This window comes from Orcinus orca, chromosome 17 (assembly GCF_937001465.1).
Source record: "Orcinus orca chromosome 17, mOrcOrc1.1, whole genome shotgun sequence".
Taxonomy (NCBI): domain Eukaryota; kingdom Metazoa; phylum Chordata; class Mammalia; order Artiodactyla; family Delphinidae; genus Orcinus; species Orcinus orca.
Genome location: NC_064575.1, coordinates 64,720,714 through 64,733,171, shown reverse-complemented (window position 1 = coordinate 64,733,171; position 12,458 = coordinate 64,720,714).

Below are 12,458 nucleotides of genomic sequence, written 5' to 3'. Positions count from 1 at the left end.
CTCAGCTCGAAGAATATTGCCAAGCTGACTTGTGTTCCCAGATTTGCAGTTTTCAAGAAAATCTGGACAAAGGAATTTTCTATGAAATCTAATTTTGAATGTCAGTGAGTGACTTTTTTTTTTTTTTTTAATACTGCAAGCCAAACAAAACACTTCTTCAGAATACATTCCACCTCTAGACAGGCAGAGTGTGAGCCCTGGAGCATGAACAATAGTGAACTCTGATAACTGGCAGGGAGGAAATTGGGCAAAAGGCTGAGGTTAGCTGTGGCTCCTCTGGGTTTTGTCTCAGGTCCCAGTGCATCACCAGCTCTGCCAGGAAACCCGAAAGCACTGTGGCAGCACCTGCCTGACCCTTTCGCAGCCAAATTTGCTTAAGACGAAAAACATTTGCACAGAAGAGAAAAAAGCCCTGTTGTTTTTAGCATACTGCTAATTACTTTGTACTTTTGTTCTCCATCTTTGTAACCCCAAGTACAAGTTTTCTTTCTTTTTTTTTTTTTAACACACTGGTAGGAACAAAGAAATCTCAAAAACTATTCAAAGTTGCTAAAATTAATGTCCAGTAATGTCCAAGATGTCCTTATTTTCTTCTCCAGGTCATATTTTAGAGTAAAAATAACAGGGCTAGAACAGTAAAGAATAACAGTAGATAGGAAGGGAGGGGCTTTTTCATGTTACGTAGAGTTGATTGTTTTCATGTTATGTAGAATTTCTTTAAATAAAAATAGGTAATTTGTATATGAAATCTCATTGTTAGATTTATAATGCTGTTCTCCAATATACTCAGGATGTCAGTTCTGAAAGCCATTTTTCATAAAGGTTGTAGTACAGTTGACCTTTGAACAACATGGATTTGAACTGCATGGGTCCACTTATATGTGGATTTTTTTTAATAGTAAATAACCATAGTACTACATGATCCATGGTTGGTTGAATCTGCAGAGCAAGAACCTCAGATATGAAGGGATCGTGGATGTGTTGGGCCAACTATAAATTTTGGTGGATTTTCAACTGCACAGAGGGTCAGTGCCATAAAACCCCAGTTGTTCAAGGGTCAATTGTACTTATATAAAATATTTTACATGAGGTAACAACCCATTCACCCAACTTCCTACTCAATAATTAACAAATATTAACTTTTTTCTTCAGGTAAGCAGTAGAGAACAGGAGAGCAAGGATTATTAGAAGATGTAATCGAAATTCTTTAAATTATTTCCATAAATGGAAGGTACATTTCCAAGTTAAAATTGCATAAGCACTAAACTGTAAGCAATTTCCCAGGAATATTTTTGAACTCAAAATCCACCAATACATAGCAGGCATTTTCCCAGAACTTGTACCATCTCTTACATGAAAGCAATTTACACATCAGTCAGTTTTTATTTTGGTGGTTTGTTTTTTTTTTCTTTTTTTTCTTTTTTTTCTTTTTTTTTTTTTTCGCCACACCACATGGCCTGCAGGATCTTAGTTCCCTGACCAGGGATGGAACCCACGCTCCCTGCAGTGGAAGCTCGGAGTCTTAACCTCCGAGTTAAGACCTCCAGGGAAGTCCCCATCAGTCAGTTTTTAGAGTTCGTGTAATATGCAAGCAATGGTATTTTCTTCAGAGCTTCAGTTTCCTTAGATATTTTCTTCCTATATAGCATACATTACCTAATGAATCGATGTATCCTAAAAAGCATACAGTGAGTTTACAAAGCTCAATTTGTTATCATGATGATTTATTTTCTATAATTTTATCTTTTATAATTGCCTTGATTTTTTTTTTCTCTGATTAAATGATCACTGTCGTTGTTTTCCTGGTTGTTGGTGATGACATGCAGTACAAACCCAGGCTTCATGCATTCATTCAACAAATATTAATGGAGCTTTCCCTATGTACCAGCGATTATTCCAGACATTTGGACTATTTCAAAAAAAAAAAAAAATGACAGACCAGAACTCCTGTTTCTGCAGGAGGGAAAGAGAAAACATGCATATACAATAAACAAATTATAAATAAAAATTTTATGTTAGAAGATAATAAATGCTCTAGAGAAAAAAGTAAAGCAGAATTAAAGGGAGATGAGTGGATAGTTGTCATATTCAATAAGCTACACAACAGTTCAGCCCTCATTTGAGCCAAGACTCAAAGGAAGGACTGGTAGAATGAACAGCTGGTGCAGCGGCCCTCAGGTGAGAGAGTATACCTGGTGAGTCTGAGGAAGAGCAGGGAGGCCATTGTGGTCCAGGCAGAGTAAGCTACGGGGAGAGTATTTAGAAATTCACTCAGAGACAAAAACACTGAGGTGGGAGGAAACCAGATCATTTAGGACACTGTAAGCCACCTCGAGGATAGTGGCTTTCCTTCTGTATGAAGCGGGACGTATTTTCATGTTTTGAGCAGAGGAGTGTTACTTGATTTGTGTTTTTATGGGACTCTCCTGTGCTTGGCATAAATCATGGGAGGTATTTATGGAATAAATCATAAAAGGAGAGAAACCAGGAGACAGGTTGGAAGCTAGTTCAGTAATTTCTGCAAGAGATGTGGGGAGAAGAAGAGCAGTTAAAATTCGAGAGATCAGGGCTTCCCTGGTGGCGCAGTGGTTGAGAGTCCGCCTGCCGATGCATGGGACGCGGGTTCGTGCCCCGGTCCGGGAGGATCCCACATGCCGCGGAGCAGCTGGGCCCGTGAGCCATGGCCGCTGAGCCTGCGCGTCCGGAGCCTGTGCTCCGCAGCGGGAGAGGCCACAACAGTGAGAGGCCCGCGTACCGCAAAAAAAAAAAAAAAAAAAACTGTTCCTATAAAAATTTCCCCCAACATATTGATTTTGTTTAGTTAGTTCAAAATTATTATTTCTCATTTTCTTAATTCTACTTTTAAAAAGACAGCATGCACTTAGTTATGCTAATAAGGATCACCACAGGAAGTATAGCATTCTTAGTTTCTCTTAATACCATCTTATAAATTCCTGAAGATACTCCCAATAAAAATGCAGGTTTTTACTAAGTTTTCCTTGTGACTGTGATTGATTTTTTGAATGAGTTAATTCATGTTTGTTGAGTACTGATTCTGGACCCAGAACTGTGTAAGGCCAGTAAAAGACATAAAAGAGGTTTAAAATTGGCGCATACTTCTGAGTTTTTCCACAAATGTACAGGCATACCTCAGAGATACTGCGGATTTGGTTCCAGACCACCTCAATAAAATGAATATTGCATAAATAGAGTCAGATGAGTTTTTTGTTCCCCGGTGCATGTAAAAGTTATGTGTATACTATTCTGTAGTCTAAGTGTGCAATAAATTATGTCTAAAAAAACAGGTACATACCTTAATTAATACTTTATTGCTAAAAAATGCTAACCATCATCTGAACTTTCAGCAAATCATAATCTTTTTGCAATACAACATCAAAGATCACTGATCACAGATCACCTTAACAAATATAATCATAATGAAAAAGTTTAAAATACTGCAAGAATTACCAAAGTGTGACACAGAGACACGAAGTGACCAAATGCTGTTGGGAAAGTGGTGCCAATAGAGTTGCTCGCAGCAGGGTTGCCACAAAACTTCAGTTTGCAAAAGACACAATATGTGCCAAGCACAATAAAGCAAAGGGCAATAAGACGAGGTGTGCCTGTATGGCGATTAAGTTTTAAGGTTGCTTCATTAGAAATCTTTTCTCATTTGGGAGTATTTTCTTAACTTTAGTTGTTGCATTTCATTTCATTGTTGATTTTAGTACCCTTGACAAAAAGTCTTCCCATTATCTTAATAAAATTTTATTGAAATTTTAGGAGAAACTCATCTATTATTATTCCTCTATGACTTTTAAAAATGAGATAATATATTCGGTGGAAAGGCTTTGGTATTTGATAAGAGTACAACTTTTATGTAACTTCTTTTTTTAACTTTTTTTTTTTTTTTTTTTTGCGGTACGCGGGCCTCTCACTGTTGTGGCCTCTCCCGTTGCGGAGCACAGGCTCCGGACGCGCAGGCTCAGTGGTCATGGCTCACGGGCCCAGCTGCTCCGCGGCATGTGGGAATCTTCCCAGACCGGGGCACGAACCCGCGTCCCCCGCATCAGCAGGCGGACTCTCAACCACTGCGCCACCAGGGAAGCCCCTATTAACTTCTTAGTTAACGGTGTAACTTCTAAGAAAGTGCTTCAGGATTGATATCTTACCTTAGATCTCTAATAGGGTAAAAATCAAAACTTGAAAAGTGAAATCAAGTGATGACCCACAGATGTTTTAAACAATGAAATTGGTTTCGTTTTTCCTACAATGTATAGCTCTTTAACTTGTAATCCCGCAATCAGGCAGTGCAATTTTATCGATGAGTTTTCCTTGCCAAACAGCAGCTGTCTGTGCTCTGTAATCCAGCAATCACACTTCCTGCGTGCAAGCAAACTTTAAGCTAAAGCAAGCCACTCCACAGGCAATGGTAAGTCTGTACCATCATTGGAGAGCATGATTACAGTAGGTTGCCTGATCTCCTTACATGACTGACCAATGTTGGCAATTTCAATATTCTCAAATGCAGTGGAAAATCTTTTTTTCTGAATGGATGCCAGCTGGCCCTGATTTCCCAGACAGTCTTACATTTAAAGACCACAGTTAAGCTTTCCTTGATATGTTTGGTTGAAGCTGTCCACAGCAAAAGCATGGGGAAGCCTTTCTCACTTGATGCTTTTGTGTCCTTGGTCATCTATGCTCCTGTCAAATACTATCACCTTACTAGCATCTTAACATCCAAAAGGAAATGAATTGTCATTTGCTTTTGAACACACTGGATTCTTAGTGGTGCATAGTTTTCTTTGCCATTGTAAACCTTATGTCATGAAACTAGTGTGGTATAATACAAACACAACCTCCAGGAGCATCTTCTTTGATTGAAATCAGTGGCCTTAACGATTTAGACTTTGAGTAGACATATTTTCATTTCAATTAATTAATTTCAAAATAAATGCATCATTTTAACAAGGCCCACTCCTGAATGTCTCTTTGCCAGATTATACTCACATGCACTCAAGTATTGAACCTGCTAAAACTTCCTCTTTTTAACCTTCCTGCCCCCAACCACTTTAACCTCAAAAACAAACTCTAAAATGTTTTTAAATTAACAAGAACTGTTCCTTTCAAGACAAACACCAAGATGCAGTTCTGTTGCTAGTTAAATTCAGTTATAGAATGGTCTTTTACATAGAAATAGATTTTCAGTATTTCTTAAAGGTATAAACACTAGAGTAAAGAGTACTGCCTATTGACACACACCATTGTCCATGATGATTTTTGACAATTGATCATTTTAAGATGGACCAAGGCAATATAAATCAACATTTTATAAGCATTAAGACATTGAGTCATGTTTTAAGTTTCTTTGGTCGAAAGGAAGACACGAAAGATAACGAAAACAACAAAAAGCTATAACCTTAAAAGTTGTTTTAACTTGCTGACTTATAATTTGGGCACAATTTTCATGGAATTCTTGGAAAATGTTTATAAACAGTTCCCATGATATCAAAAACTTGAGGTACTAATAACGAATGCTTAGGATCCAATCAGCCATCAAAAAGATTCTTATTTTCCTTTTTAAACTGTGCTTTTTCCCCTAAAGGCATGTTTGTTTATTGACTATGTTTATTAATAGAAATAAATACATGGTGATACTTTGCATTTTGGCAAGTCAGTTTACATATAATCAGCCATTTACCACTTACCGAACATGCAAAGTTTACAAAAGCAGACAACCAGGGCAATCTACTCTGTCTTACTATACGCATAAAGAGCAAAGGCTGGCTGGTTCTCCAGGGCTTCTGTATAGATTTTTTCATACAAAGAATTGAGCTCTGCAGCTTCTAGACACCTGTTAATTTTCTATTTCCCAGATCAACTTGACCTTATCCACAAACATTTCTAGAAATTCTATTGGTTATGGGCACCATCTTTACAGATGGCATCCTCATGTATGGAGTTCCATCATGATGGGTTTGGTGTTAAATAAAATAACGAGATCATTATTTAATTTTCAGATTGTCAAAACATAACTTCAAATGTAACAAACAACAAAAACATCATTCTCACAGGCAGAGTGAACACAAGCAAAAGTTTTAATTAACTCATTAAAGAGGGAACCAGCAACATGATAAAGCTGGTTCAAAAAAGGATATGAAAGACGGAAAAAAAAAAAGGAATGATGAAATAAGATTGCTAAATTAGATGCATATGTCTCATGTTCTATTTGGCAATAATGATCATAACCTTTTGGGTTATCTTCATTACTGGGTAAGAATCATTGGCATCTCTTCTGGACAAAAAAATAATTATGACTGATCATCATTTTTCTATAAGGTAACTTTATAAAGATGTAGAATAGTAATGATATTTTTATAGTATTAATCATTCTTCGACAGTAGAATGATAATAAACCTTAAGATAATAAACCTTTTATTTAGATCAGGCTTAGTATGGCCTTGAAAGTTCAAACAGTTATTTTTGCCCCATTTCCAAAGTTGGTTATTTTTCTGAACAAAATATAGAAAAATCTAAAAAAAATTCAAACATTTTTATCTTTCCACAATACATACTTCCTAAAAATAAAAGTTACTTCTCCCTGTGAGCGATAAATTACAGTTATATCAAACAACATAAATGGGGTCTTTTCCACAATTATAATCGAAATTAAATTCACCACAATTTAAGTCTGAGATTACTCAAGATTTCTGTGATCAGTTATAAAAAAATCCCATACGGAAAAAATATTCTAAAGATAAAAGCTAGGGTATTCTATTTATGAGGAATGTAAATAGGTTTTATGTTGAGGTGAGTGATGTCTCATTGAAATGTCACAGAAGACTGAAATTCAGGAGAACTTACCTGCTCTCACTGTATATTTTGTAAATCACTGTAGCTTCCTTCTTTTCCAAAGCACAAGGAATGTACCCAAAATTCTCCTTTGGACAGAGAATATTTTCAATATATCTCTTAGGATATCACAACAAAATAATTCTCATGCCCACTACTATTTATTCCTATCTCTGCTACTCTAACCATTATTTTATAAGTAAGGGACTGGTGCTACATATGCTAATTACAGACAATTTCTCTTCCAACTACTCGCCTTTGGTCTATTTTAAAAAACTTTTTTATATCTACCAGAAGAGGGCAGGGAAGAGAAGAGGAGGTAAAACTACATTAGGATACCTTTGCCGCTTAATCAGAAAAGACAGAGTTCATTTCTTCTTTGTTCTTAGTTTTTAGCATTGTATCTAGTAATAGTGAGCATTCAATAAGCATTTTTTTTTTAGATAAAATGGAATCACTTGTTAATGGCTCTAAAAATGTCTCCTAGGGGAAGAGGTTTTAACAGAAAAGAAAGTAAAATTTGGGAAATATTTGAGGATTAAAAGTCTTTGGAATTGCTTTCCTCTTTTCAGTTTAATACCTAATGAAACTATTTTAAATGTAATAGTCACTGAATAAATACTTATTGATTAAATCATGAAGGGTCAAGGATTGGGTGTATTTAAGCAAGGATTTAGAATGCAGGGGAACAGTATCACTAAACTGTACACGTGAGAAACTGCCAAACCCAAGTTTGTTCTCGACTTTTTCTTTTGTTTCTAATTGAAGTGTATTTGATGTGCAGTATTATATGTTACAGGTGTACAGTATGGCGATTCACAAGTTTAAAGGGTACACTCCTTTTATACTCCACACAACTGCCAAGTAAACTCCGTAAAATGTAAAGCTGACCTTGGTATTCACCTACTTAAAACCTTCGTGCTTCCTGCTTATTTTACAGAATAAAACGCAAGTGTATTTGCATTGTAAAGCCTTCAATGCCTGACCCCCCCATCAATCTTGACAGCTCCGCACATACTACTCCCTAGGAGAACTACACTGCTTCTCATTTCACAAACACAGCGAGGACTCTTGGAGTCTACATCCTGACTTATGATGTTGCCTCTGATAGGAGTGCCCTTCCCACATTTACTTGCCTGTCTTCCTCATTACTGGAGTGTCAAGACTCAGGTCAGGAATGATCTCTAGCAGGACTTCTCTGAAGAGTACTGAAAATTCCCCTCCTCTGGACTTCCTGGCACATGCCTCTCTCCTCACTCACGTCATACAGCTGGTCATCCCTACCCGAGAGCCACACTTGAAATGTGGCCAGTATAACTGAGCAACTGATTATTTTATTTTATTTTATTAAAATTAAATTACCACATGTGGCTGGTTGCTGTTGTACAGGGCAGTGTAGCCCTAGACTCTTCGCAAAAGGGATTTCATGCTATACTGTCCTACTGTAGGCAAAATATGCTTTCTTAATGTCCTTTTTGCCCTTTGTTTCTATGCAAAAAGCTCAGTAATTAATTATAAGCACTTCATATTTATGTGTATTAATGTTTAAGCATCAAAAAGGGTCATTTTTTTAAAAAGACATCATTTTTACTAATTTTTTGAATAATTTACTTCAGCAAATATATTAAAGTCATTTTATATTATAATAATAAGCCCTTGCCTCTGTAGTCAGCTGAAATATGCTTTATTCCATGGGCCTTTTTAACCACTGTGAAAAATTGATTACACTTCATTTGATCTGGGGTTTATGGTATCAGAGTATACATGTCTTTCTGGACATTATTGGTGGTTTTATAAAACAAGGAGAAAGCAAAAGCTGTGAATAATTTTCAAACTTCAACTTTAATTTCAATATTTTAAAATTTAACTGACAAGGTAATTATCCCAGAAATTGTCCTAACTAACTGATTTGTGAAACTATGATTGTTCCATTAAAATGACAGAGTACTCAATCAGAAGACAAAAATGGTTCGCTGAGGTTTGGCCCTATTAAACAGGTTCTTTATATTATTATCCACTTCTCCTTTTGAATATAGACAGCTGTATGTTTCTGGGCTCATGAGGAAAAGTGTCACAACCAGAAGATGGCTAATGTTAACGCAGAGCAGTGAAGCAGGGGATGAAGAATACAGTCTGTGGGGAGATTGCCTGATTGGAACCCCACAAGGCTACATCACGGGGTGGTGCGATAGAAACCATTCAGTTGTCCTTTCTCTACCTGAGTTTCTTCATCTGTAAATGGGGATGATAATCTGACCAGTCATGCTGACCTGGATTGTGCTACAGTAAAAACCCTCACATCTGAATTTTATAAAACAATAGGTGATACTTCTTGCTAACACTTCCCGCTCATCTCAGATCAGCTGGGGGCTCTGTTCGTCATCACGCTTACTCAAAGACCCTGGTAGAAACAGCAGTCACTATGTGGAACATGCCGTCATATAGCAGAGGGGAAAGAGCGCAGGAAGGGTGTCTGCAGCAAGTGCGCTCACCTAGAAGTGACCCATATCACTCCCCCTCATAAATCACTGGCCACATGCAGCTCCAAGGCCAAGAGTGCAATTCTACCATGTGCACAAGAGGGAGACTGAAATATTCAGTGACAAGGCTCTAACGATTACCACAATAATTATACGTATCTCATGTACTAAAGAGTTATTTTACACAGATTACCTAGAGCAGGGACCTGAAATAAGTTATTTTTATAAACTAACGGAAGAGTAAATGCATGAAGTGTGAAATTAGACAATTTCAATTTCATGTCAAACTAAATGACTTTAGGACTCCAAGTCTGCTAAAACCAACTAATCTGAGGGGGAAAAGTTGATAAGTTATCCAGAAGGTTAATACTATGCTTCCATCAAGTATGATTTATTTTAAAAGGATACGTTGATTATAACTCCTTCATGTAAAAGAATGGTCATTTATTCATTCATTTGTACATTCAACAAATATATACAGGCACTGCGTTAAGTGGTGGAGACACAATGGTGAACAAAACAGAAATGGTGTCTGCCTTCAGGGGAGATTTGATGTTAAGTATATCACATGTAAACAGTTACTCAGGATTGTGATAAATGCTACAGAGAATTTCTATATAGGCAATAAAATCAATGATAAGTATCTGGGAATTTTACAACCCTTTAAATTATACTATATAATAATGCCTTCATCATAGGTACATTTAGATATTGAACATCTTATGGTCTGGGGAATTCCTGGCGGCCCAGTGGTTAGGACTCTGCGTTTTCACTGCCGAGGGCACAGGTTCAATCCGTGGTCAGGGAACTAAGATCCCATAAGCCCCAGTGCAGCCAAAGAAAAAATAAATTAAAAAAAAAATCTTATGGTCTGGACCTGTACTAGGCACCAGAAATAGAGACATTATTAAGGCATGATCCCTTCCTTCTTCAAGGAGTTCATTGTCTCCCTCAGAAACTGCCACTTAAATAAATAATCTTGATATGACACAATAAATACCATGATAGGGATAAACCAAGCGAGTACTTGGACAGGGAACTATCCCCTACTGGGAGAGTGAACATGAGAAATGGCTTCTGAGAGGAGCCTACACCTGAAATTAGGTTTGATATATCAGCAGCAGCTAACTAGACAAAATGATGAAAACCATTCCAGGTGAAGCATGTACAGAGACATGAACTAGGAGATAAAAATTGTATATATGAGGAATTACAAGCAGTTCATGGTTCTTGGAAAGAGGAAGCGGTATGCAGTCAGCCTTGAGATCCTGCTAGGCCTGGAGATAATCAAGGATTATCTAATGCCATGCTGAGTTTGGGTTTTACACCAAAAGCAGTAAAGAGAAATTAAAGGAGTTTAATATAAAAGAGTGTTACTAAATCAGATTTGTATTTTATAAAGAAGCCTCTATTAGTAGGATGATTTGATGGAGGTGGAGGTGGGGGAAGAGAGACCAGTTAAGAGTCTTTTGCAGCCATGACTCAGTGGGATTTATTTCAAGAATGCAAAGGTGATTCAACATACAAATATAAATTAATGTGACTTATTACATCAATACAATAAAGGGCAAACACCATATAATCATCTCATCGTACAAAAATCATTTGACAGTACTCAACACCTCTTCATGATAAAAACATTCAACATACTAGGAAGGGGAGGGAACTTCATCGACCTAATAAAAGGTATCTAAAGACCTACAGCTAGCATCATACTTAATGGTGAAAGATGATTTAATGCTTTCCTCCGAACATCAGAAACAAGACAAGGATTGCTACCTCTATTCAACATTGTACTGGAGGTTTAAGCCAGGTCAGTCAGGCAAGAAATAAAGTAAGGAACATCCAGATGGAAAAAAAAGAAATAAAACTATCTCTATTACCATATGACATGATCTTATATATAGAATATTCTACTGAATCTACTCAAAAAGTTAGAACTAATAAGCTCAGCAAAATTATGACACAGATATACAAAATCAATTGTATTTCTATAGAGTAACAATTAGCTACCTCCAAAAAATTAAGAAATAAATTTACTTACAACAGCATGAAAAACAAATAAAATGCTTAGGAATAAATTAAACAAATAGGAGCAAATCTTACGCTCAGAAAAATACAAATCAAATTTCTGAAACAAATTAAAGATCTAAATCAATTGAAAGATAGCCCATATTCTTGAATAGAAAGACTTAACTATGGTTAAGATGGCAATACTCCCCAATTGTTAAGATGGCAATACTCCCCAACTTGTTCTACAGATTTAATGTAATTCCTGTCAAAATCCAAGTTGACTTCTGTGCAGAAATTGACAAGCTGATTCTAAAATGTATATGGAAATTCAAAGGACACAGAATAGCCAAAGCAATCATGAAAAAGAACAAAGAATTTAAACTTTCCAATTTCAAAACTCACTACAAAACTGCAGAAATCAAGACAGTGAGGTATGGCCATCAGGATAGACATATGGATCAATACAATAGAATTGAGAGTAAAGAAATAAACCCTCACATTTCTGGTTAATTGATTTTCAACGAAAGTGCCAATACAATTAAATGGGGGAAATAACAGTCATTTCAACAAATAGTTTGGGGATAATTGCAGGCAAAATAATAAAGCTTAACTGTGACCTCACATTATATACAAAAATTATCAATAACTCAAAGTCTATCAGAGACATAAATGTAAAAGCAAAAACTATAAAATTCTCAGAGGAACACTTAAGTGTAAATCTTTATGATCTTGGATTAGGCAATAGTTTTTGATAGGCTACCAAAAGCACAAGCAACCAAAAAAAAAAAAAGATAAAATGAACAGAGTTATCAATGAGTTGTGAGACAACTTCAAGAAGCCTAATATATGTAAAATTGAAGATGAAAATGAGACATGAAAAAATATTAATTAAATAATATGTGAAATATTTTCAAATTTGATGAAAACTATAAACCTACAAATTCAAGAAGCTCAATCAATTCTAAACACAAAAAAAATGAAGAAAACCACACAGACACGTAATAAAATTACTTAAAAACATTAATTAAAAAAACGTTAAAAATAGCCATAGATAAAAGACAAACTTTGTACAATTGCAAAGATAAGAATGACGGCAGATTTCTTGGAAACAAT